The 26,080-nt window shown below is 37.8% G+C and overlaps 1 long non-coding RNA gene across 4 annotated transcripts; it reads left to right on the top strand.

The window, feature by feature from the left end:
- The first annotated feature begins 321 nt into the window (after positions 1–321).
- LOC307145099 lies at positions 322–6,967 on the top strand. 4 transcript variants are annotated; one of them, XR_013818897.1, is made up of 4 exons: positions 322–466; positions 883–952; positions 1,089–1,166; positions 6,643–6,967. It is a non-coding gene; the product is annotated as an uncharacterized lncRNA (long non-coding RNA). The 4 variants fall into 4 exon arrangements; XR_013818899.1 differs by lacking the exon at positions 6,643–6,967 and adding an exon at positions 2,684–2,728; XR_013818900.1 differs by lacking the exon at positions 322–466 and adding an exon at positions 486–575.
- Positions 6,968–26,080: the final 19,113 nt, after the last annotated feature.

Here is a 26,080-nt window from a genome sequence, read left to right on the forward strand (position 1 = left end):
AAATTCAGTGGTGCAGTCATTCTGTCTGTGATGGAGCAGAACAAAGAAGCACATCATTTATGAAAATGGAAAAGTTGGTGCTGCAAAGAAACTCTCCGAATGGTTTCGCAGTGCCAGCGGCCACAGTTCAGTCTTATTGGCTGCACAGTCAGGAGCAAGACATCAATAGGTAATGTTTAAGTTATTCACCAAGCTGAGCAACCCATGCTTCCCTTTGTAGCCGGAGTTGATGAGCTTGAAGTGGCCTCAGCTGTGAGTGATTTTCTTTCTTTGTCAGTCTGCCATGTGTTTTGTTAGAACCGCTGTCCTTGGCGCTGACGTTTCTGCTCTGTGAGGTGGGAAAAAATGATGGAAATAACACTGAAGGCTACATCTAAGAAAGGTCTATAATATCTGGAGAGAGTTCTCTGTTATATTCCCATTCAGCTCAGCGGTAGTTGCTCAGCTGGAGAAGGACACCCAGAAGGTACAATGTTTAAAATCTAATTTTAAGTTCAATTAGAATTTTCATTGAATTTTAGAGCCATACTGGAAATGACAAATGACAAATCACTCTAAAGCTGCAGGACATCAAGGTAATTCTCCATTTAACACTTCGAGCCTTCCAAAAAACAAACAGGCACTGCTGAAAACTACCACAATGTAATGTTTTATTAACAATTTGATGTTGTTTGTAGCCAGATAATTGTCATGCTAACCAGCCATACTCTGATCCCTTTGAATCATAGAGCACGTTGTTGTCGTTTTTGTTTTTATTATCTACCTGTCTCTTCTTATTCTTTATTCATAGATGTTTGTGTTCTCTCACTATACAAATATGCTGCAAATTATACTGAGTTATAAAAAAAAGTGTGAATCTCATTTCCTTCTTCTATATAACAGATGTGAAAGAGTGAGATAAACAGAATCTAAGCTCTTCAGCAATTCCCCAGGCTTTTTACACTACCTGCAGGTGAGAACGCAGTTCAGAGACGCATGAATTGTATTCTGATATTACTTTCACAAGATTGCAAATGAACAACAACTTGGTGTCAAAACTTCTCTGTATGTATATATACCTGTTCTTAGCAGATCCTTTCTTATTAAAGGATTAGTTCATCATCACCAAGTCATCATTTACTCAACCTTGTATTGTATCAAAACTAAACCTAATCTTCAAAACGGATGTAAGCACCATAAAAGTATCACGAAAATTGTTCCATACAACTCATGCACTATATTCCAAGTCTTCTGAAGCCATATTTACAGTAAGTTTATGGTAGTAAAGAGTATATACTGTACACAATATACAGTGATGCAATGTTCAAATTGTAAATTGTCACATGATATTTACTGCTTAAAGGGTCTATTATGCTTTTTCATATTTTTTAAACTTTATTTAGTGTGTAATGTTGCTGTTTGAGCATGAAAAAGGTCTGCAACGTTACAAAGCACGAAGTCCCTCCAGTGGGAGTTATTCTCTATATCAGTGTCACTCCCTGAAACGCCTACATTGTAGTCTTGATTTTTCTTCCGGGAACGAACACGTCACAATATTCCTCATTCAAATAGCCAATTGAATGAATAGCCTCATTCAAATAGTCAAAAAAAAAAAAAAAAAAAAACCTTGGTAGAGGCCTGGTTGAGTTAGTTAGAAGTGTGTAGAAACTGGCGGTTATGGTAAGGGACGGATCATTTCACAAACACACTCGAAGCAGTTGACCAATCACAACACACTGGTCTAGCCAACCAATCAGAGTGCATTGCACTTTTTGGAAGGAGGGGGTTCATAGAGACAGGAACTAAACAGGGGTGTGTTTCCCGCACAGCGACGTAACTCAGTACGATGTATCGTTGAAGAAATTAACTAGCTAGTCACGACTGTTTCCCGAAACCATATTGTTGCAAATTGGTCGTTCAAGCACGTTGGTTGATCATGTCACGCATGTGGTGGAGTAATAACTACTTTTAATGAATCTGTTTGAGATCGAATTAACGCTAGATGTTTTGCTATAAATTACGGACATGGCATCTGAGGACTATTTCTCATTTTTCTCAGTTATTTTGCTTTATTTCCAGATTCAATCATAGGCTCGTTCTTACGTAGTAGTGCACGTTCGCACATGCGCACTCTTCAAAAAAGGTGCTTTCAATCTCTTGACAAAGTAAAAGACGTAAATGACATTTGTATGTGTTCTAAATCAAAGATACAGGTTGTACTGAATGTCAGCTTGGTTATTTGGCTCAAGATAAGGATTTATTGAGTCCACATGTCATGCAAACTAGAAACTCTGCTTCTAACCACAGGTCGAGAGCTGTCGTTCCAAACGCACAACTTTGTGATGCTGTTTTCAAACGATGGTTTCGAGAAACACAGACTCGTTGAACTGCTGATGACGATGGAACTTGCGACCATATTTGGCTAACGATGCTTTTGGGAAACGCACCCCAGAGCGATAAAAACAGACTAGGGTGAGAGGAGCTGCAATAATGTAAAATATGTGAAACCATTATGTGTTTTTTGAACATTCAAACATGAAGACCTATTCAGACCAAAAACAAAATCAAGACTTTGAAAAAAAAGGGTATAAAAGGTCTCCTTTAAGTGAATGGCGCAAACAAAATGGGTGTCCATAAGCAAATATGCCATTAAAATGAATTGGACTGCTAACAGATAGATTTATTTCTATTCTACACCATGTAGGGAAGGACAAGTCACCAAAGATGAGTCAAGTGAACAAGTACTGCATAGTACTTGTACAAGTACTGAACAAGTACTTGGTAGAATGTAATGCGTCAGTGTTTTCCTTTTGCTGAAGATGTTTTGTCACTCATTTAAACTTGTTCACACATTAAAATATCTTGAGATTCGCAATCCCCTTGCCATTGCCTCCTTGAAAATGTGAATTGGAATGAAACTGCTGGGCTAAAGGCATTAGTGTTTGATGAGCGCTATTAAGGGACATGGGTGGAGAATTTTCAGCGGGAGCTCTTTGTGTGAAGAGATTGATAAGGCAGATGACCCAGTGTTCTAGCAGTCTGGCTGGAGTGTTTGATGGGGACTTAAGGGCACTTGGAGGCCAGGACATATGCAACATTGAGGTCTTTTGCATGCTTAGATGATGCTTATTTGATCCAAAAATAGCATAATTATTACAAACTTTAATGCTTAAAAGCCAGTGATGGGAAAAAAACAAAAACATTAATTGATAGCCAGTTTGTTTACTGTACAAGTGCGAACTTTATGAAACCATATAAGTGAATCAAAGTTATATGCAGATGTAATTAAATTGCTGACTGAGATTGAAAACATAAAAGGTGCAGTGGTCATTGGTGAGCAGTGTAAGCCAGGAAAAGTTTTATTCTGTTGGACAATGGCAGTGTAACGCATTTAGTGTAAAGATGATGAAGGAAGTTCACAATAACAGTTATTGTGAAAAATGTATTAAACAAAACAAATAGTTTTGCAAACACAACATAACAGCGTGGGATATACACGAACAATACAGGACAATGACTGAGAACATTCAGTGTAATATTTTTGTTGTAATCTTAGTTTTTGTATTGTGACAATATTATTCTTTAAATATAGTGAATATATAATCCCATCATATTCATTAATTTGAGTAATTTCAACTCTGATTAAAATAACGTTTTATTTGACAAATGTAAAATTAGACCAAATATAAAACAGTTTTATTTAAATTAATTTAAATTAATTATTAAAGTGAATTATTTAAACATGCATCAACATTTAACCCAAAAAAAATCTATATTGATAATGATAAAAATCAAATGATAAAATGATAATGACTTCAGGTACAAAAAACATACTTTTTATATATTGACCATATCTAAAACGTAATAATCTTTACAGCTATAGGAAAATAAAATATTTATATTATAAATGTATGTATATAGTAAAAAAAAATTGCCGTTTTATACGGTAACACAAACTGTATATCACTCGAAACACAATGTCGCAATCAGTGACAAAACACTCAAGAGCCAATGAGTATTTGATATGACTGACGTGAAACCTGTGTTGTAACACTTCTTGAGGTGGAAACTTTTTCATTTGTAAGGAGTGCAGAATTTTATGTTTATGGTCACACAACGCAAGCATGTGGATTCTGAAGATTTGGATTACAGCATATGAATAAAATTGATTATTTTTATGATAATTTTATGTTGCGTTTTTGGTGTATTTTATAGTCTTATTTTTTATTTTATTATTTTTTATTTTTTATTTTTTTGTCACAGCATGTTATAATTTTAAATTGAGTAAATGAGCCAACTGTGTTTAAAAATAAAAAAAATTAATTGTGAGCAATCCCAATGACCATAAATACAATGGTATTAACCAATTATTTCCATGAATTCCATGTGTACACCTACTGTATATAAGCTGTTCATACACAAATAATTTACTTTTAGATGCTGTCAAGTCAATTTATTGTCTTTGCAAACATAAGTAAATCCATGTATAGTAGAACCACACTTTACGTAAAACACATGATCAACAAACAAGGCATACTGTATGTGTCACTTTTAATCTAAATAGACAAAGAATTGGTCCGAGAAGTCTTGGTTCTTTCTTAGAAGGATGTAGAGACCAGTTCAAGTTGAGCTTGAGGTGATGGGCACACTTCCATTTTGATTTGTCAGAGAGGAATCTAAAGGTCGTAAGACAGAGAAAAAAGAATAAGATGGTCACATGAGAGTCATCAGCATAGCAATGGTAAGGAAAGCCATGCAATGTAATGACTCTTACAAGTAATTTAGTGCGAAGAAGGACACAAAACAGGAGAAAACTGACCTCGAAATGCCATTGCATGACAACTTAGAAATGAATGCATTCTGTAGCTCGCATGGTCTACACTACAAATAAAATAATTTGTGTAGATTTGCTTGAGGCTCTTGCTGGTATTTTTGTTAATAACAGAGATCATGGGTCTGAAGCATCAGATGTTTATGATATTTCAGTGAATTCAATAGTCAGCCCCAAGAGTATCCTCAGCGGTGGACACTGGCTCCCAAAGGACACACCATCATCTAAAACATATTATTGAAATGTGTGACTGTCATGCATGGCTATGAAACAAGATGCTGGACTAGAAAAAAAAAAAAAAAAAAAAAGAAGCTTATAGAGCATAACACATTATTGAAAAATGGCTAACAATTTATAATATTTACAACCTACTAATAACAAACTATATGTTTAGAGTTTATTCATATAATTAATTGCATTCTTATTGCACTGAATATGAATGCAATTAATATTTAATAAAGGTTGGTTGCATCTAATTAACAAAATTTTCCGTGACCTACTTTAAAGTGAGAACACTTTACTTATAATAACCAATGAACAATTCCTTACTACAAGCTAATTAAACAAAAATTGTGTGCTCCAATGTGCTCCAAAAAAAAAAAAAGACAAAATTCGCATTTAGAAGATATACAATAAGCGTTCTCACTTCATGACATCACTCTGCACTTCCACTTCTCATCAGATTTTCTGTCCAATCAAATGCTCTCTAGAATATGAAGCTCCGCCCCCTACATTATAAATAGACGCTTAAGCAGCGGCTGAAATCAATCACTTGTTCACACATTTACAATTTTCTACATGGTGAATGGCACATAGTGCACTATAGAGGATAGGGAACGAATCAAACAGTGTAAATATGCTTTCCATTGGGGCTGTGATATAAACGCTGTTGGTTATTTTAAAAAAGGGGAGGGGAATGGTGCAGTGACCTTGACAAGCATTTGCCTTCTCAATCATGAGGGTTCTGCCAAACTATTTCTTTTTTTTTTATATCAACTTTAAAAATATCAGTCTTGCTGTGGAGGTTTGACGCTGTGGGACTGTGTGCTCAGAACAGCAGCTCTAATGCAGAACACCAACTCCCAGCAGAGTAGAACTGAAAGAGCTGTACTTTATGCAGCTCTGCACTTCCTAGAAACACTGTATAATTATATGTAAATGATTTCAGCAGCGCACCCCATGAGTGGTGCATTACCTTAACTTTTACAGATGGCCTGTGTACAGATAGATAGATAGATAGATAGATAGATAGATAGATAGATAGATAGATAGATAGATAGATAGATAGATAAGCTGTTTTACATATTCAGTGCTCTTTGATTGACATTTCCATTAACATTCATGGGTTTTGCCAGATGTTTTTAGAGAAATACTTGCAAAAACATTTTTTTTTTAATGTTTTTGGGTCACACAAGTGAACAGAGCCACAGTCTCACAATATCACAAAAAAATATCCTTCAGGAAGTCTGCCTGCAAATGGGTCACTTTTAGTTTCTTCTGTCTGTTAAGATGGAATAGGAATAGTATTATACCAAACAATTACATACTGCACTTCTCCTTGATCCATAGTGGACACAAGAATTAGGCATAGAACTTTTATAAAAGCGCTTAGTCCGTGACTGTTCTTGTAGATTATTATTTTCATAATCGATGTTCTATATTGCCATGGCTCTCTTGGGGAAATTGTATTTAATATTTTGCCACTGTCTTGCCACTGTGAAGCTTGCCACCATTTTGAAGCTTAACTCAACCCTATTCTGTGTAAATTAGTGTCAAGTATTTCTGTATTGTGATTTGTGGAATGAAATATGACCTGGAAATGTTTTTCGCAGGTTTTGTGAGAGTCACTTAAACTGGAAGGTCATCCTTTCTCTTATGGATGACTCAATCAAAATACACCGGCCATGTCCATCAATTTTTCATTCCACCCTCTGAGTCCAGAATCTCTGCAATCTGCATAGCGATGGGAGCACACCACTTTGGGACAAAACCTCTGCTGAACACATGGGCAAGCAATATGTCAGCATGCTTATTCATTGCCTATTGTTAAACCCATTATCCTGTCAAAGCCTGTACTCACAGTGAAAGATCTGGATTTTTCTGACAATAGACATTTTAACTGTGAGACGAGTGGGGACATTTGTCACTAAAACATCCGCACAATGCCTCAGTGTCAGGTTCAATTCAATGTACTGGATGATACAGATGTACAGGCTTCATTTTAAGATTTGTTTACTTGATTTAGGCTGCAACTGTTCTCAGAGAGTGAATTATTTTGTTGGATGCATCAACGTCAAAATATGAGCTCCTGACAGAGAAATCCATCATATTTTGCTCCTATCAGTTTGTTCTCAAACGGTTTCTCTTCAGGGCCCATTTACTTTGAACCCATGTGGCAACACAGTACCAAAATTGTGTATTGTACAACACACTCTCCTGCCAATTCGTAACTATGCTATGTCTTGATAAATTGGTGGCCAATTTGTATGAATTTATAGTTTTTTAGACAATTTGCTCATGACCCACTAACTTTAGGGGTGAAGCTTATTCTTTTCTTTTTCTTTTTTTTTTTTTTTTTACATGATTTAATTCAATTTTCTTAAATAAATGCACTGTCATTATTTTTTTTATTTTTTTTATTTTTTTTTTTAAATACAGAAAATATTCTCAAAGCTTCTTACTGATTTTGTGCCATCTAATGTTTTAGAAGACAATAAGATCAAATGTGCCTTTCGGCCCTGTGTGCCACGTCATGTCATATTCATTCAATTTAGTAAATGAAAATAACATTTAGTTGACGAGAAAGTGCAAATTTAAACCAAATATTAAAAAATTACAGGGTTCATTTTATTTTGATGATCCCTTTAACACATTTTGTTGACTATAAGTAATGTTGGTCTACATGTCTACTAACTCTCATTAGATTATTAGTAGAGTATTGGTAGACTGGTAGGTCTAGGGTTAGTATAAGTTAGCATGTAGTTGCAAAGTTACTTATAGTCAGTAGAATGTCTGTTGGAAGATCATCAAAAAAAAGAGTTAGCAGATATTAAGCAGACAATCTACTAATACTCCAGTGTGGCTCACACGATGACACAAACACTTTTTATTTTGGTGCCATTGGCCAATTTATTGAAACAATAACTAGGTTATTACATTACTACATTTTGCAGACATGCAATAGAGTTCTGATGTTCCAGCGAACAACTGTGATAATTGAGCTTACAGTTTAGAGAACGTTAAGACTGTTTCGAAAAATGTGCCAAAGCGATTGAGAAAAACTGTACAACGTATTAATTCGTGTGCATGTTTTATTAATTTGTTCCCTCGTTTTAGTTAAATTGCTGACATGTTGTAATAAATTGTTCCCTTGTTTAAAAGTAGCTAAATCGTGGCCAAAGTTGAACTAAATCAAGGGAACAAATTCTTAATTCATGCCCATGTTTTTTTTTTTTTCTCTCTCTCTCTCTCTCTCTCTCTCTCTCTCTCTCTCTCTCTCTCTCTCTCTCTCTCTCTCTCTCTCTCTCTCTCTCGACACATCACAGGGGACATCTCATGGACCCTCAACACCTCCTCCATGGTTGGAAAAAAACATCAGCTCCTTTATCATCTTCAAAGGCTAAACTTCCACCTCCCGAGTCAATGCTGGAAAAATTATATAGAGTGCTATATTTGGGTTCAGGAAGTAAAAACTCTATTCATTTAATCCACCGGGAAAGATTTTTGACAATAACTCATACACCTTTAAAGACAGCCTTGCTGTAAGCAACAGGGTTGCTAACTGACGGTATTTGCCTCTGTTGAAGCCGTTAGTCTGCATTCTTTCACACTTTTTTTTTTTTAATAATTCTTTAACAGTGAATTCGTGGTGAAAACACGCTAAAAAAATCTCTTTAGCTCCGCCCACTCCCATGAAGCACTACAAATCATGTAACCGTCGGTCTCCCTAGGCTCTCAAAATTGATTTGAATATATAGAATATAATATAGAATCACCATATTTAAAAAAAAAAATCAAGATGGCGGTAGACGTGTTTGCTGTTCTGTCTTCCATTGTTTAATCAAAGTGTTATAATTGTAGTTTTTTTCGTGTGTGGCCAGACAACGTTTTGTTTTATTTGTGTTGCTGCACGACTTTGTGGGTGCAGACATAATGGTCTTTACTGAGACGTGGCTAAAAGCATCAGTCACAAATGATATGATTAATATCGATGCATATAATGTCTTCAAATCTGATCGTGCAAAAGGAGTTGCAATATATGTGAAATCTAATTGAATCTGTTCCTGCATACAGTCTCACTCAACAAACCAAATGGCTTTGAACTTTTAGCGCTCAAACAAAATCTTCCTTCTGGTTCCGATATTATTGTGGCTGGATGTTATTGCCCGCCTTCAACATCTTCAAGTGAGGTATGTACTTTACTTGCAGATTTCTTTCATGCTTGGCCTAAATATGAATTGATTATACTTGGTGATTTTAACTGGGACTGGCTGTCATCATCCTCTGATCTTTTTAAAGAGATCTGTGACTCTCTTTGCTTGGTACAGTTGATTAACTCAACAACCCGGATGAATCAAAAGGATATGGACAGATCTACTTTATTGGACTTAATTGAACTAACTCTTCCCACAGATATTCAGCATTTGGAGTCTTTTGCAATGACATTAGTGATCACTGTGCAGTTGTCTGTGTGAGAAATTGTAAAACTCCTATATTTATAAAAGATTTTTTGAAGCATTTTAATGAACAAGCTTTCCTACGCGATCTCTACAATAGTGATTTTGGTGTTGTTTCATGTATGCCAGATGCTACTCTGGCTTGGGATTATTTCAAATCGACATAAACACTCCACTCAAAAGATTTAGAATAAGTGGTAAAGATAACCCTTGGTTTAATGATACTGTTTCTAATATAAAACAGGAATGCTGCTTGGGCTAAGGCAAAGAAATCAAACAATTCTCTAGATTGGATCTCCTACAGATCATATACGAAATAAATGCACAAAATTAATCAAAAGTGCAAAACGTGATTATTATCTGTCTACGATAAATGAAAGTTTAAATAATCCTACAAAGTTTTGGAAATTAGTCAAGTCTGCTTCAGTCCCAAATCTGTCATTTAAATTTCCAGATAGTTTAAATGTTAATCATACTGTAGTTAAGGGCAGAGAAGTTATTGCAGATACTTTTAATAATTATTTTACTTCAGTTGGCTCCACTTCTGAGTCTATAAATTTGGGTGTTAATACCTTTAAGGAAACTGCTGAACCTACTCAATACTGCCCTTCACAATCATTTAATTTCGTGCCCATCACCACTGCACAGGTTCACAAAGCTCTAAGAGCCTTTAGCCTCTATATTTAATTTAAGCCTCATCTCCAATGTTATACCAAAAATGGCAATGGTTACTCCATTACTAAAGGGTGGAGATACCTTAGATCCAAATAATTACCGTCCTATTTCCAGATTGCCAGTTTTAGAAAAAGTCTTTGAATCACTGATAAATGGTGCATCTTGGGATTGATACGCCAAGACGATGGCATCCACTATCCAGTAGGCCAACCTCTGCTTGGAGTCAGCCTTTCCCTTCTGCTGGCCGTAGTCAAGTAAAGATCATGGTAACCCACTAGTAATGACTCAAGTGTTACCAAATCCTTCAGAAGGAACTACTAATTATTTGGATCAGTATTCTAAAGTGAAAAGCATGATAACTCCCTAGTAATTACAAAAATAAGGTTTTTGTTCGTTTTTGTAAGGTTTTAATTAGTAATTCCTTCCGGATTTGGATTTGGTAACACTTGAGTCATTACTAGTGTGTTAGCATGATCTTCACTTTAGAAAACTGATCCAAATAATTAGTAGTTCCTTTAGAAGGATGTAGTAACACTTGAGTCATTACTATCCAAAACCTTACAAAAACCCCAAAAGCTTATGTAGCGTTGCGGTGCGAGAGTAAGAGAATTGAGAAAGGTTTACCACACTTTTAACAGAAATGGCAATATATGATTGACTACGCCACCCCGGAAAACCAGGGAAATAGCCCTAAGGGCACACAGGTTCGTTTTGAGTGGGTGGGTGAGAAGACACGAGTCGTATATATGGAAGTAGAAAAGTTTATTTTGTTCGTCAATGTTGAATAATAAATAGCTAGAAATTTCAAAATTTAAAAACTCACATTGGCATTATAATAAATGAACACCATCAATTAGCATCTACTCATACACACACAGTAAATAACAAACGCAATTTAAAGAAACTCAACAATCAAGAATCACTGATCCACATAACTAGTAATTCCTTCTGAAGGATTTGGTAACACTCGAGTTATTACTAGTGGGTTACCATGACCTTCACTTTAGAATTAATTATATATTATAAATTATTCACATTAATTAATAGCTCTTAGTCGTCCTCAGGGAGGTATGAAAAAGTAGTAGTTAATGATTAGCTAATAGTGAACCAGCACATTTAACTGAGCTCTATTACTTTCTAATTCATTAATCAGAGTTTCTTGTTAGTTAATAGTAGCTAGCTACTATAGTGTTAATGATGTGTTACTCATTTGTTCCTTATTCATCAGTGACTACGTTTACATGCAGCCAATAACCGGGTTATGGTCGGGTTAGGGTCACTATTTGGGTTTCTGAAACATTCGGAATAACCCGTTTACATGCGTGAGCAGAGAGAGTTACTCCTGTATACATGGAATTTGTAATCATTTGGCAATATCCCGATGTAAACGGCGACGCACGGTTAGCGTCTGGACGTACGGACAATCTTAAGACGCAATATGCGTCATTTCCGATTCTTCTTCCTCTATCCAAAGACAACAACAACAGCAGCAGCACGCGGATAATGAATAGTTCCGGGCAGATAGCGATCGCCTTTGTTTACGCTTTCCTCCTCGCTCCAAAAGTGTGGTGCTGTGCTGCGTCTCGCCATGTTTACCTCTACTTCTAGTTTACTTCCGGAATACTGCACGCGGGTTTCTGTATGCGCCGTCTCTTATTGCTAATATCCCGGTTTTGAACGGGTTATTGGCTGCATGTAAACGTAGTCAATGACAGAACAGTATTCTAAAGTGTTACTAGAATATCACTTAACTATATGATGAATATAATTAAAGACAAACTTGATCCATGTCAGTTTTCCTTTAAACAGGGCAGCAGTACAGAAGATGCAGTGGCTGCCCTGGTGCATATTGTTTCTAAAAACTTAGACAAAAATAATACAGATGTAAGAACTCTTTTCCTAGACTTTTCCTCTGCTTTCAATACGATCCAAGTTGATATTATTGTGTCTAAACTAGGATGGTACAAAGTGTCAAAGTGAACCATATTTTGTCAACAGCAGCAAAAGCGAATGCTGGAGTTTCCCGATCTTGATCTCGATCTCACTGCAATTCGTATGTATTTCATGAGGTGGCTAATTCGTACGAATTTATACGACCTCACTCGTACGATTTTTGCTAAATCGTACATATTTTACGAGTTGCCCAATTCTTATGAATTCGTACGAATGACCTACCCCTGACCCCACCCCTAAACTATACCCTTCATTGGGGTTTAGACAAATCGTACGAATTAGCCACCTCGTACAAATTAGCCACCTGGTACGAATTCATAGGAATTGGTTGTGAGATAGCTTTGGGTTGTGTTAGCTCTGCTATGCTTTTTGCTTTGTACACACTGCTGACTGTCGCTCAGATAGGCCTAATCAATATATTTGAAAGTATTCTGATGATACTAATGCTAATTTCTGCCATGCTAATATCTGTGTCAAGTAATTCAGAGAGTCCAGAACAGCACCAGCAGGGGGTAGATAAACTAGTAGAGTGGTGTGATTATAATGCCCTCGATATTAATATAAAAAAAATGGAGATTGTATTTGGGCGTGTCTCTGACACTCATACAACATCTGTTGTTTTACACAATGAGAACATCAGACAGGTAGAGACAACTTCCCAACATTTAACTTATCCATGTACTGTCCACCAAAGAATTAAATAACTTTCACTGCCAGACCCTTTTACCTTCTAAGGTGTCCCAGGCTCACTCCTGCACCACCACATTTACAGTAGAAACAACTTCTTTACCAGAGATGTCTCCCAGGCAGCTGCACTCTGGTCTTTCGGTTCTCTCCTGCCACAACATAACATCATAACACCCACAATCCTTACAGTGGAACACCATCCATAACTGTGCACACAAAAGTACTTCCTCTGACATTGTAACCTTATACTTCTCTGCATCATTTTGCACATCCTTAATGTTTGCAGTAACCTTGTAACTCTGGCACACTCTATCTGTATCAAAAGTGCGTTGTATATGTCAGAGTCTATGGCAGCTCATACAAATGTTTGGTAAAAAGTTTTTGAACAATCTGAACATTAACCACAGCAAATTTGGAGTCTCAAATCCTCTAGCGCCACCAACTGTCCAACTTGCACTTATATGCATGCTAATAACTTTTGAACCATAAGGGCTAGAAACATTTCAGAAACATTTTCCTTCTGATCCCTTCGATTGTGCACTATGAGATTGAATTCAAGTTGATCAATCTAACCGGTTTCAAATAACTTGCGAAAGAATTCAACGAAGGGCACGCCAACATGAATGTGAGGCTACATCTTTGCAACCGTGTTCTGACCAAACTTGGTGTGTGTTACGAAAACCATAAGCTGAGGGGGACATGAACACTTTCAGCACAGCACCACCTTCTGGTCAAGAGATATGGAAATAAAACCCACAACTTATGCCATAATATGCTACATGTCTCATTATAAAAGTTGTAATGTGTTATGTGCACCATGTTCATCAGCGCCACCTTGTGGTCAAAAGCTATACTAATCTCATAGTCAGCCGAACCTACTATCTGCCATTTTTAATTTCATTAATATTATTATTACCACGTGCAGATTTGACATTGTTTTTAAAGGATTTCACAACCTGCCCACCTTGGCGTGTGCCTAACAACTTCTGTGTAGCTTCTACAATGTACAAAAAAATACTGTGAACTTTGATTAGATGCTTTGAGGTGAACAACAGAAGATGAAAAAGAGAGAAATGTTGTCTCTCTTCCCTTTTAAGATCTGATGTGTTCTCCTGATTATACACAACTGCAGGATTAGTCGTGTTTTATTATTTGCATTTAGAATTGCTTTTCCATGCTGTCCTTAACCATTAATCAGAACAGACTGAAACAGTTGGAACCATTGCAGAATGTATTATAATTACTCCTAAATTCAGTTTTAACACTAGATAATGCAATTCAAACATTATTTTTCAAATATCAAATTGGGGAATATCCTAAATTGTCTCATTTCAGAGTGTTGGTAATTTCCAACGGCACCCTGCGGGTAAGTGGGCAACAGATTAAATTAAAATCATCAAAAAAAAAACAAAAAAAACAGTAATTGGAATCCTGCTACAACTCATGGAATTGCTCACCTGCCATGACACAGATCGGTTGTATACTATTCTCTCTCTGCCCATTTTTAATCTTCCTAACACTTTTGATGAAACACCATCATTTTCGGCATGAGAGTATACGTAACATACATTAGGTTTAGATAATGTTCTAAATAAAATGAAGGCTTATTAGAGCTTTCACTTTTTCTTTATTACTGTGACAATGTCATAAGTTACCCCTAAATTCTCTATGCCTTGTGTTTGTTTGGTTTATGCTTTGTATAAATGTTTGCTTATGTTTTCCTTTGTTCGTTTGAAGATACTTTGGTCACTTTATTTTCTAGTCTTAGGTGCACATTAGACAGGAGGAAAATAAAAGACACCAGGAGCTTCCTCTTTCTGTCTTTCTTCCTTTCTTTCAAATTAAAGTGAAGACTATTGTTTAAATAACGGATATCCAGTTGCTCTTCCAACTTGTTTGGCTGTTGGATGTTCGCGTTCTGGTTTTACTAAAATGTTGAGGATGATATATGTTATATGAGATATATATTTTACTGGTAACCCTTGGCAACAGTTCAGTGCTCTTTGAAAACTTTGTGTTGAGACTTCGACAGGGCTAACTTTAGCTCTCACAGAGATTGGTAGAAGATCAAGAGCAGAACAGATGCAGGGGCCTCAGCAGTGGAAAGATAATTTGAAGCATTGTCAGAGATGACAGCTCCTTTTTCGTCACAGTCATACACTGACCAAAAAAGAAAGACACCCTCTTGTCTTGTCATCTCAGGTTCCCAGAAAAACTGAAAAGTACATGACTTTCCCTGAGCACCATTCCTGTTGTGCACTATTCAAACTGAAGTGAGAAAAATACAGTTCCTGAACCAAGCATGATGTGAAATTGTGATAAAAATCTTAATTTAGTGATGCGTAATTAAGTCAAGTCAAGTCAAGTCACCTTCATTTATACAGCGCTTTTAACAATATGGATTGTTTCAAAGCAGCTTTACAGAGATAATAGGAAATTACCATAACAAATTGTTTAGGCTTTACAACAGCTCTATGATAAAGTTATTGTCCAACTAAAGTTAGTTTTAATTGATTGATTGATTCACTTCCGTTGCGAAGATCATTATTTATTAACTGGGGGCCGCTAACACGACACCATTCTAACAGGAAAATCCTTAACACGCTCCGGCCACCTAGGTTCGAAGATGCAAACGATTATCCGTTATCTCTGCGCAAACCTCAAAAACGCAAACCCGCAAAAACGAAGACACATGCACATTACGTGTTCAGTCCAAAGGTATGCGCGTTTGAATATATATGTGCGCAGGCGTGTAGTCCTTCTTTACAAATCAACCCTCAATAAACTGCGTGTCTGGCCTTAAAAATTTATAATACAGAATTTATTTATTAATTTTTTTTTGTCGTGTCTGCGTAGCCATGCGAACCGGAATTATCCCGACAACATTTTATCTGTACAGAGGTAAAGGGAAAGGAAGGAGGCCTTCACAGGGGAGAGCCTAGTTGACACTTCAGGACTGCGTTGTCATCGTGTCCAGGCGCAGGTCCTTCATCAGATCTGGATACGGCCTGGATACGGCGGACTGCGGTAAAACTCGGATAAACAGGCCGGAATGTTGAGATCGCAATAGATGTGAAGGACTATAATGTGTTAAGAGCTCGCTCAAGTACTGGGGAGCTAAACCATTTAGTGCTTAGTAAGTAATCAGCAATATTTTAAAATGTATATGATTATGTATATGTTTAATAGGGAGCAAATGCAGTGTTGACAGAACTGGGCTAATATGGTCATACTTCCTGGTTCTGGCAAGAACTCGAGCTGCTGCATTTTGAACCAGCTGTAATTTGTTTATTAAGCGTGCAGGGCAACCACAAAGAATAGCATTACAATAATCTAGCCTTGATGTCATGAACGCATGAACTAATTGTTTTGCATTTTTCATTGAAAGCATATGAAATAATTTAGATATATTTTTAAGAGGAAAAAATGCGGTTTTACAGATACTAGACAAGTGACTTTCAAATGAAAGATTGGTATCAAAGAGCACACCAAGGTTCCTAACCGACGACGAAGACTTAACAGAGCAGCCATCAAGTGTTAGACAGTATTCTAGATTATTATGTGAGGAAGTTTTTTGTCCAATAATTAGAATCTCTGTTTTTTTTTTTTCAGAATTAAGTAGTAGGAAATTGCTAGTCATCCAGTTTTTTATATCAGCTATGTATTCCGTTAATTTTGTGAATTGGTAAGTTTCGTCTGGGCGTGAAGAAATATAGAGCTGAGTATCATCGGCATAACAGTGAAAACTAATGCCATGCTTCCTAATGATATCTCCTAATGGTAGCATGTACAGATTGAACAGCAACGGTCCTAGTACTGAGTCTTGTGGTACGCCATACTGAACTTTTGATCGATAATACATTTCTTCATTTACTGCTACAAACTGATAATGGTCAGATAAGTATGATTTAAACCATGCTAATGCGATTTCACTAATGCCAACATAATTTTTGAGTCTATTTAAAAGAATGTTGTGGTCGATAATGTCAAATGCAGCACTAAGATCGAGTAACACTAATAGAGAGATACAACCAACGATCGGATGATAAGAGCAAATCATTTGTGACTCTAATGAGCTGTCTCAGTACTATGGTATGGTCTAAATCCTGATTGAAAATCCTCGCAGATACCATTTCTTTCTAAAAAGGAACATAGTTGTGAAGATACTGCCTTTTCTAGTATCTTTGACAGAAAAGGTAGATTTGAGATCGGCCTGTAATTGACTAATTCTGTAGGATCAAGTTGTGTTTTTTTAACAAGCGGTTAATCATAGCCAGCTTAAAAGTTTTTGGTATGTATCCTAATGACAAAGATGAATTAATGATATTAAGAAAAGGATCTATGACCTCTGGAAGCATCTCTTTCAGTAGCTTAGTCGGTAAAGGGTCTAACATACATGTTGTCGATTTAGATGATTTAACGAGTTTAGAAAATTCTTCCTCTCCTATAGCAATGAATGAATCGAAATTGTCCTCAAGGAGACTACAATGCACTGCCTGATGTGATACTGTAGTAGACGGTTGCATAGTAATAATTTTCTCCATGATATTATCAATCTTGTTAGTAAAGAAGTTCATAATGTCACTACTGCTGTGCTGCTTGGAAACGTCTGGGGTTGAAGATTTATTTTTGTTTATTTTCTTCTAATAGGGCTGAAAGATAAGCAGATCTAGCAGCTTTTAAGGCTTTTCTGTATGCAAACGTGCTCTCTTTCCATGAAATGTGAAATACCTCTAATTTTGTTTTCTTCCAGTTGCGCTCCGTTTTTCTGGCTGCTCTCTTAAGGGCCCGAGTGAGCTCGTTGTACCACGGCGTTGGACTATTTTTTTTAATCTTCTTTAAGCACAACGGAGCAACTGTGTCTTAAGTGCTGGAAAAGAGAGAGCTAAAAGTTTCTGTCGCAATATTGAGTTCTTCTAAGCTATCTGGGATGCTGAGATGATGAAACTGATCAGGAAGATTATTAATAAAGCATTCTTTAGTGGCAGAAGTGATAGGTCTAACATATTTGTAAGTTGGCTTTGCAGCCTTGGCTAAATGAAGTATACACGAGACTAGATAATGATCTGAGATGTCATCACTCCGCTGCAGAATTTCAACAGCATCAACATTGATTCCATGTGATAATATTAGATCTAGAGTATGATTACGAGAATGAGTAGGTCCTGACACGTGTTGTCTAACTCCAATAGAGTTCAGAATGTCTTTAAATGCCAATCCCAATGCATCTTTTTCGTTATCTACATGTTTATTAAAATCACCAACAATTAGGACTTTATCTGCAGCCAAAACTAACTCTGATAGAAAGTCAGCAAATTCTTTGGTAAAGTCTGTATGGTGCCCTGGTGGCCTGTATACAGTAGCCAGCACAAATCTCAAACGTTTATCATTTACACGATATACCAACACTTCAAAAGAATTATATTTTGAAACTAGACTTCTTAGTAATTCTGAAGATATTACTATAAATTACAGCACCTCACCCTTTGCCTTTCAGATGAGGTTCATGTTTATAATAGTAATCTTGTGGGGTGGACTCATTTAAAGTCATGTAATCGTTTGGTTTTAGCCAGGTTTCTGTCAAGCACAGCACATCTAGATTATAGTCTGTAATCATATCATTAACAAGAAGTGCTTTTGAAGTAAGGGATCAGATTTTCAGCAACCCAAGCTTTATCATTTGCTCATCTGTATTATATCTGTTTTTATTTGTTGAACATAAATTAAATTTGTACCCTTAGATGGGTTTGGAAGTTTTTTGTATGTCCTAATTTGGGGAACAGACACAGTCTCTATATGATGATATCTAGGTGAAAGAGACTCTATGTGATGGGATTTATCTGACCTTGGTGAAGTGAGACAGCTAGCAGACGGTCGGTTTAGCCAGTCTGTCTGCTTCCTGACCTGAGCCCCAGATTGTCATGTTTGAGCTCTAAGACTATGTGCCATATCACTAGAGAGAAGAGCAGCACCATCCCAGGAGGGATGAATACCATCTCTTTTCAAAAGGTCAGGTCTGCCCCAAAAACTTTTCCAATTGTCTATGAATTCTATATTATTTTGCGGACACCACTTAGACAGCCAGCCATTGAGTGAGGACAATCTAAAGTATCTCATCACTCCGGCGAACAGGAAAGGGGCCAGAGCAAATTACAGTGCCTGACATTGTACTGGCGAGTTTGCACACCTCTTTAACGTTAATTTTAGTGATCTCTGACTGGCAGAGTCGAACATCATTTGTGCTGACATGAATAATAATCTTAGAGACTTTACAATTAGCATTAGCCAGCACTTTTAAATTTGCTTTGATGTCAGGCACTCTGGCTCCTGGCAAACATGTGACTATGGTGGCTGGTGTCTCTATTTTCACGTTCCATGTAATAGAATCACCAATAACAAGGGCACATTCAACAGGATTCACAAAGTGGGGAGAATCTATTTGTTATGGTAATCGGAACGGAAGAGCAGTGTTTTGTCCCGCGACTACAGCGTCTCACCGTCACCCAGTTGCCCTGCTGGGCTCTACTTCAGCCGGAACCGAACAAAGTACAGAGTTCACTTAGCTAGTCGCATCCAAAGCAGTATCTAAAGCCCTTGCACTCTTACAATTAACCTTGATTAAAGTTTGGATGCGTGTCTCTAGTTCTGAAATCTTCTCCGCCAGCCTGACTATCTCCCTGCATTTATCACATGTAAATCCTTTGCTAACAGAGAAGGCTATGCTATACATGTTACATGAAGTGCAAGTGACAATAAGAGGAGAAGATGACATGACTCACTGTGTTTGTTGACTGATCCTACTCACCTAAGGTTTGATGAACTCGTAAAAGGAGCAATGCGCGCAAGAGAACGTTTTTTTTTTTTTAAATAAAGAGCGCACGAATGGCACGCTAACAGGCTAGCGAGTTACTAGAGTGTTGTGCTAGCAATAACGATTTAGATTGAAGCTAGCGATGTCAGGTGTGATGTTGAGTAAGCTATATTTAGCAGTATAAACAACAAGGAATGATAGTTAATGATGATTCAAAACAGAAAGATATACAAAGCTTACAGACGCGAATCAACTCAGCAGCAGTGGCAGACAGGGACAAATTTTCAGGCAGACAGGGACTTAATTTCTTTCTTCTTAAGAAATTAAGAAGAAATTAAATTAAGAGAAAATCTATATGACTCTAATAAGTGTTTTTTTTTTACTAGAAAATAAAGTTTGTCTTTTTCAAATGAATAATGATTAATGGATAAAAGGATGGATGGATGGATGGATGGATGGATGAAGGAATGAAGAGATGGATGGATGGATGGTTGGATGGATGAAGGGATTGATTGATAAAGGTATGAAAGGATGGATGGATGGATGGATGGATGGATGGATGGATGGATGGATGGATGGATGGATGGATGGATCAATGAAGGAATGAAGAGATGGATGGATGGATGGATGAAGAGATGGATGGATGGATGGATGAAGGAATGAAAGGATGGATGGATGGATGGATGGATGGATGGATGGATGGATGGATGGATGGATGGATGGATGGATGAATGAAGGAATGAAGTGATGATGGATGGATGAATGAAGGAATGAAGTGATGGATGGATGAATGAATGAAGGAAGAGATGGATGGATGAAGGGATGGATGAAGGATTGAAGGGATGGATGGAGGAATGGATGGATGGAGGATTGAAATGATGAATGGATGGATGGATTAATGGATGGAGTAATGAAGGGATGATAGATGATGGAGGGTTGGATGGATGGAGGGATGAAGGATTGAAAGAATGGATAGATGGATGGATGGATGATGGAGGAATTGAGGAATCGATGGTTGGATGGATGGATAACAAGAGAACCTGTTTATTTCCAACTGAGCAGTAATTTTGAGCTCAAATGAACCATATAGTTTACACTCCTTTCCATATAACTAGATATTCTGATGCTCAATGTACATTAAGAAGAATTATTTACACTTCAAATATCACATCAAATCCTCATTTGGCAAACGCTGATTATATGTTGACATCACTCTGCATGCTAAATTCCCAGACTTTGAAATTTCCAAAGTCAAGAAACTGAAAGTCCTATATTTAAGGATTAATTTCACAAATCACAATTTGGAATATTATTATTGTTTAGGCGAGCAAATAAAAAAGTGGAGCTTGTTCATTATAAGCTGGTTAACACCAAACCAATGGTAAAGCATGGCAGAAGTAGCATCATACTCACCAAGCCAAATACAGAGAAGTTATTTAAGGACCAGCACACACACAAACTAGTATGAACACATCTTCAGCATGGCAACCAGACAAAACACACACAGAGACAATACCGGAGGGGCTTCAAGACCCGTAAACATCCCTGAGTCACCCAGTCTATTGGCCCAGACTTGAACTCCACAGCAAATTTGTGAAGAGACCTCAGGTTTCAGTTCACATTCTCGTCCAGAGCAATCTGAGAGGGATTTGCAAGAAGGAATAGTAGAAACTACACAAAACTCATGTCGGTAGCCTAAAATATACTATAATCCCTGCCAATGACAGTCTGACAGAGAGTCTAAATAATTACACAAGCATAAATGAGGCATTTGGTAATGTTACTGTTCTGTTCTCTTTATTCTTATAGGCTATTATGTGTGATAGCAAAGGGAAAAAGTCTATGCCTAAAAATAACAGTCTATACTGTATGACTCCTGACCACTGTGTCAAACACAATTGCTTTCATGAAGGGCTTTCTGTCTTTGCCTTTTCATGTGAAACGAGTTGGAGCAGGATATCTGTGACAGAGAGCAGCTGCAAAATACCTGATTCTCAAAGCTATTTTTACAGACGTCTGAAAACCAATTATTTCTGTTTGGATTCCAATTAGTATGAGCTTACAGAGATTTGCTTTCCTGTTTCTCTGGATGGACTTCTACTTCTTAGTGATTTGCTCCCATCTCTCTCTCTTTCCATCACTTTTCTCTCTCACACAGGTGCCTAATAAGAGTCCATTCTTTAAAGCGTTTGTTCACAGGAGTTCAAATACACAGTCAGCCTTTAAATGATCAGACCCAAGGCAAGCAGCTGACAGTGTTTATTCCCATCATTAGTTGCCCCACTCTGAGGATAGATGTGGTTTGTTTGCTTTTCTCTAGAGGGTTTTAGGAGGTTACATGCTGTGACATCAGCAATTGCCTCTCCGCTAACTGAGTGTTTGTGACTTCTATGTGTGTGCCAGCTCAGATTTATGAAGGAATGCGGAACTAAACCAGGAAGACTGATGTATCAGCTATCAAGTCAAAACATATTATTATTATTTTTGTCTTGATGCAAATTTCTTGAACAATCCTCTTTGTGGCATATTAATAAAACAACAGTGTAAAATGTCAAAATTGCATGAATGATATTTAAAGGATTGAACGACACAAAGTAACCTTACTTTTTACATCACTTATGATCCAGCATGTTGTTTGAAGACTTTGATTCATATGTGAAACAAGTAAAGTAAAAAGTTAAACTTATTTTCTCCAATCTCTTAAGGCATTTGAAGTCAACATCAAACAGTATTTGCAACCCTTTTTGCTACAATGATGTGACATATTTCAAGTGAAAGAAATGTAGAGCTGGACTTGAATTATTTATCCTTCAGGATATGATTGCATTGTGAAATGTTTCAATATGACATGATTGGAAGAGAGGGATTTTACAATGAGAAGCATTGGTGACATCAGCCTAAAAGGAAAGTTCCTTCAGAAGCAGAACAAGTGATTACATTTCGATAAACGATTATAAAGACTATAATTTCTATGGAATAACACTGATGAAGCATTCACAAAAAAGTCAAGGATTGTTTTCTTCAAAAATAAGTATCACAGAGTAGTATTCAAAAACATTGTGTCTCATATATACGACGTAATTTGACAAATATCAACTGAACTATTCTTAGTGTTTCTCTAAACCTTGTGCAATATATATATATATATATATATATATATATATATATATATATATATATATATATATATATATAATTTATATATATATATATTAACCTTCTCCCTTGTTTTGTGTGCAGAAAAGGGAGGGAAGTGAACATAAAAGGTCTTCCCTAACTCTTTATTGTTCGTTCCTACCATACCATACCTCTAGATTATAAGTAGGAACACAAGAGATATAAAAAGGTTTTATTACAAAAACCTAGTGCAGAAAACTAAGAACGAGGAAACGAGGAAGCATTCATTTGATAAATGAGAAGCACCCCAGGTCTCTTTCTTATTGACTTCAGTGTTTGGATGAAACTTGCTGGAAGAGTGTGGTGATTATTTTGTTTTCATCACAAACTAGGAAATCAGCTGGTTATCCGAAACATCTCTTTGCTTCAGCACTAAAGCAATATTTTTTCTGCAATTGTTGTTGTTTCATTGTGTCAAATTGGGGTTGTCAAGTTTTGAAGAATTTGAAAAGTGTTTAATAAAATGTTAATAAAAATAATTGTAATAAAAAATAAAACAAAAAATCATGTTTTCAAAGTAAAATCCATCATATTTTGATAGAATTATTTAACATTATTTAAAATACCAAGGGGTTACTTCAAGTTCTGTAGGTCATGCGGTTCACCTGACAAAATGCCCTTTTCTTTCATTTCTTTCACACAAATGAATCTAATTTGTAATATCTGATGTTTACTATCTGTTCTAGACTATTCCTTCAAAAGTTGTATTTTATTGGTGTCAACCAAGTAAAAGAAGCAGGCTGTACTTCATGTTAGCAACACCATTTCTTATGCATTTCTCCATTGTTCACTTAATTTAGCCTATGTAGTTGTTATCATTTATCATAGACTATGCAATTTTTTCTAGGTTCCAACAAGCAAGGAAAAAATGTGGTGAAGCAGTTTTGTTAAGCTGTATTAAAGGTCACCAAAATCCATCAAATCTCTAATCCATAAAATGTTCCATGCGTGACTCCTGTGATCTCTAACATTCACTGTGTTTTACTTAATGGCATTTTTGCATGAAAACATAATGGAGCCTAAACTTTTTTTGTGAAAAAGGTCTCCCAAGAGATAACCTATTGCATGAATTGTTTTAGTTTTTAGTTTCTGATTACTGAAAACGATAAGGCAGAACTAAATTTTGCAGTCAGGTGTGGTTGTTGTTTTTTTCCTTACCATACAACAATGATATTATTTGGGATTATTACAGTACATTTGTTTTTATTGTTTTGATTAAGAACTGATTTACATAGATGTATGTATGTATGTATGTGTGTGTGTGTGTGTGTGTGTACAGAGTTTAGCAGTTTAGAGAAGAGAAAACGTCTCGGTTACGAATGGTAACTCACGTTCCCTGAAAGAGGGAATGGAGACGTTTGTCGGAGGGATCCGACAGAAATGGGATCTTTGCAGAGAGACCAATCTACTTTGAGAGAAACTAAATGAGTCAATGCACACTGGCATGCGATAATTGCGCCAGCAGCTTCTATCACGCAGTACGGGTATATAATGAGCAGAAGGTGCAATTCATCTTTGGTTTTCACTGAGGAGCTGAGCCAGGGACCCGGCCGTCTGCAGCAATGGTACAACAACATGGTGACAGGATGAACGTCTCCGTTCCCTCTTTCAGGGAATGTGGGTTACCATACATAACCGAGATGTTCCCTTTCATGTCGGTCACTCCAACTTTCGTTGGAGGGATCAGACAGAAATGGGATCCCTATGCAACACGCCATGTTGTTGGCCTTCCAGTGCCCTGCATAAGCCTCACTTCTCTCCCTTTATTAGGGGCAGAAGCTTATGCGGGGAGTCCTGGTCACTGATGTTCCGCAAGACCCACTCAGTGAGAACATTGGATAACACTGGGAAAGTGTGCCCTTCCTAGGGGAAAGAGAACACTGCGGAAGCTACGACCTGCCCGGAGGGAGGTAACATGTGGAGAATACACATATGGACTATCCAAGCAGGGTAGTGCAACAAATGGAAGTCTCTGGGGTGGTTCCAGCCTAATCCTAGGGGGAAGTGCACCGGCAGAGACGGCATAGTGGGCTCTGCCAAGGGAAAGACACTGGCTAGCCTACAGGGTAGCCGTACCGTGGAATTTACACATATGGGGTCGCCGCAGGGACCTCTACATATGGACACCCAGCCCAGCTTAGTACTAGTTCAGGGAAACCAGGTCCGGTTGGGCCAATAAGGGGCCACTAACAGGACCTGCTCCTCGTCCTCCCTGACATTGCACAAGGTCTGAGCAAGAAGGCTCACTGGGGGAACGCATACTTGCGTAGGCCCTGGGGCCAGCTATGTGCCAGTGCATCTGTGCCGAGGGTTCCGTCAGTCAGGGAGAAGAACAACTGGCAATGTGACGTGTCCGGGGAGGCAAACAGATCTACCTGTGCAGCCCGAAGCACCTCCAAATCATCTGGACAACCTGTGGATGGAGTCGCCACTCTCCCGGAAGTCCAGTGAGGTGGATGACAGGGACCTGACCTGAGAGGCACTGAGGCGGCTCGGAGTGGGGTATGGGTGTGCAGTACAACCCTCACCTGGCTCCACGGGTGGACAGAGGATGCGTGGGAAGGCTTGACTGCATTCTCGAACTGCATGTTGCTGTCCTCTGGTGATTGCAGAAGGGGATGAGAGTGGCGAGGTTTCGTAATGGTGCACATTGTCGACCTCCCCTTCTTGTGAAGAGGGGAACGAGAGTGACGAGGCATAGTGTTGTGCAGTGTCATTCTCACCCTCTTGCTAAGAGGGGAATGAGAGCTGCGAAGCATGGCGGCACACGCTGTCTTCTTCACCCTCGTGGCACTCAGAGATTTCAGAAATTGCTCTTTTTTGAAGGTGTGTGTACCGCTGACTGAGCTGCCAGAGGCGGAAATTTTTTTTTAAATTCTGCACCCGGCCCTCCTCTGGGGAAAGAGCAGCTTCATCCAGGTCCGGGTCGCCCATCTCAGAGGGGATTTTTCAATGACCACTCAGCAGCTGAGATGAACCGCGTCGTTTCCCTGCGAGGCTCAATGTCACAGTAGAGCTGGCTATGGCGGAGTCCCCTTCTTTTTTTCTTTTTTTTTCAGGGGAATGATGCCCTTGGCGACTGAGGGGCAGCCCACGAGTGCTCTTGAAGCACAAAGGGGCAAGCTCTTGATTGCCTCAGCCTGCTTCTGAACTGCGGAGAACTGCTGGGCCCAGTCACTGAAAAGGCCACATTGTGGGATGAGAGCATCGAGAAGGCAAACTTGGCGATATCTCGCACCACTGCAAGGTTTAGCCAGGGGGCGCTTCTGAACCACCAGGGTGGACATCGTC

This window comes from Squalius cephalus (assembly GCF_949319135.1).
Source record: "Squalius cephalus genome assembly, chromosome: 17".
Taxonomy (NCBI): domain Eukaryota; kingdom Metazoa; phylum Chordata; class Actinopteri; order Cypriniformes; family Leuciscidae; genus Squalius; species Squalius cephalus.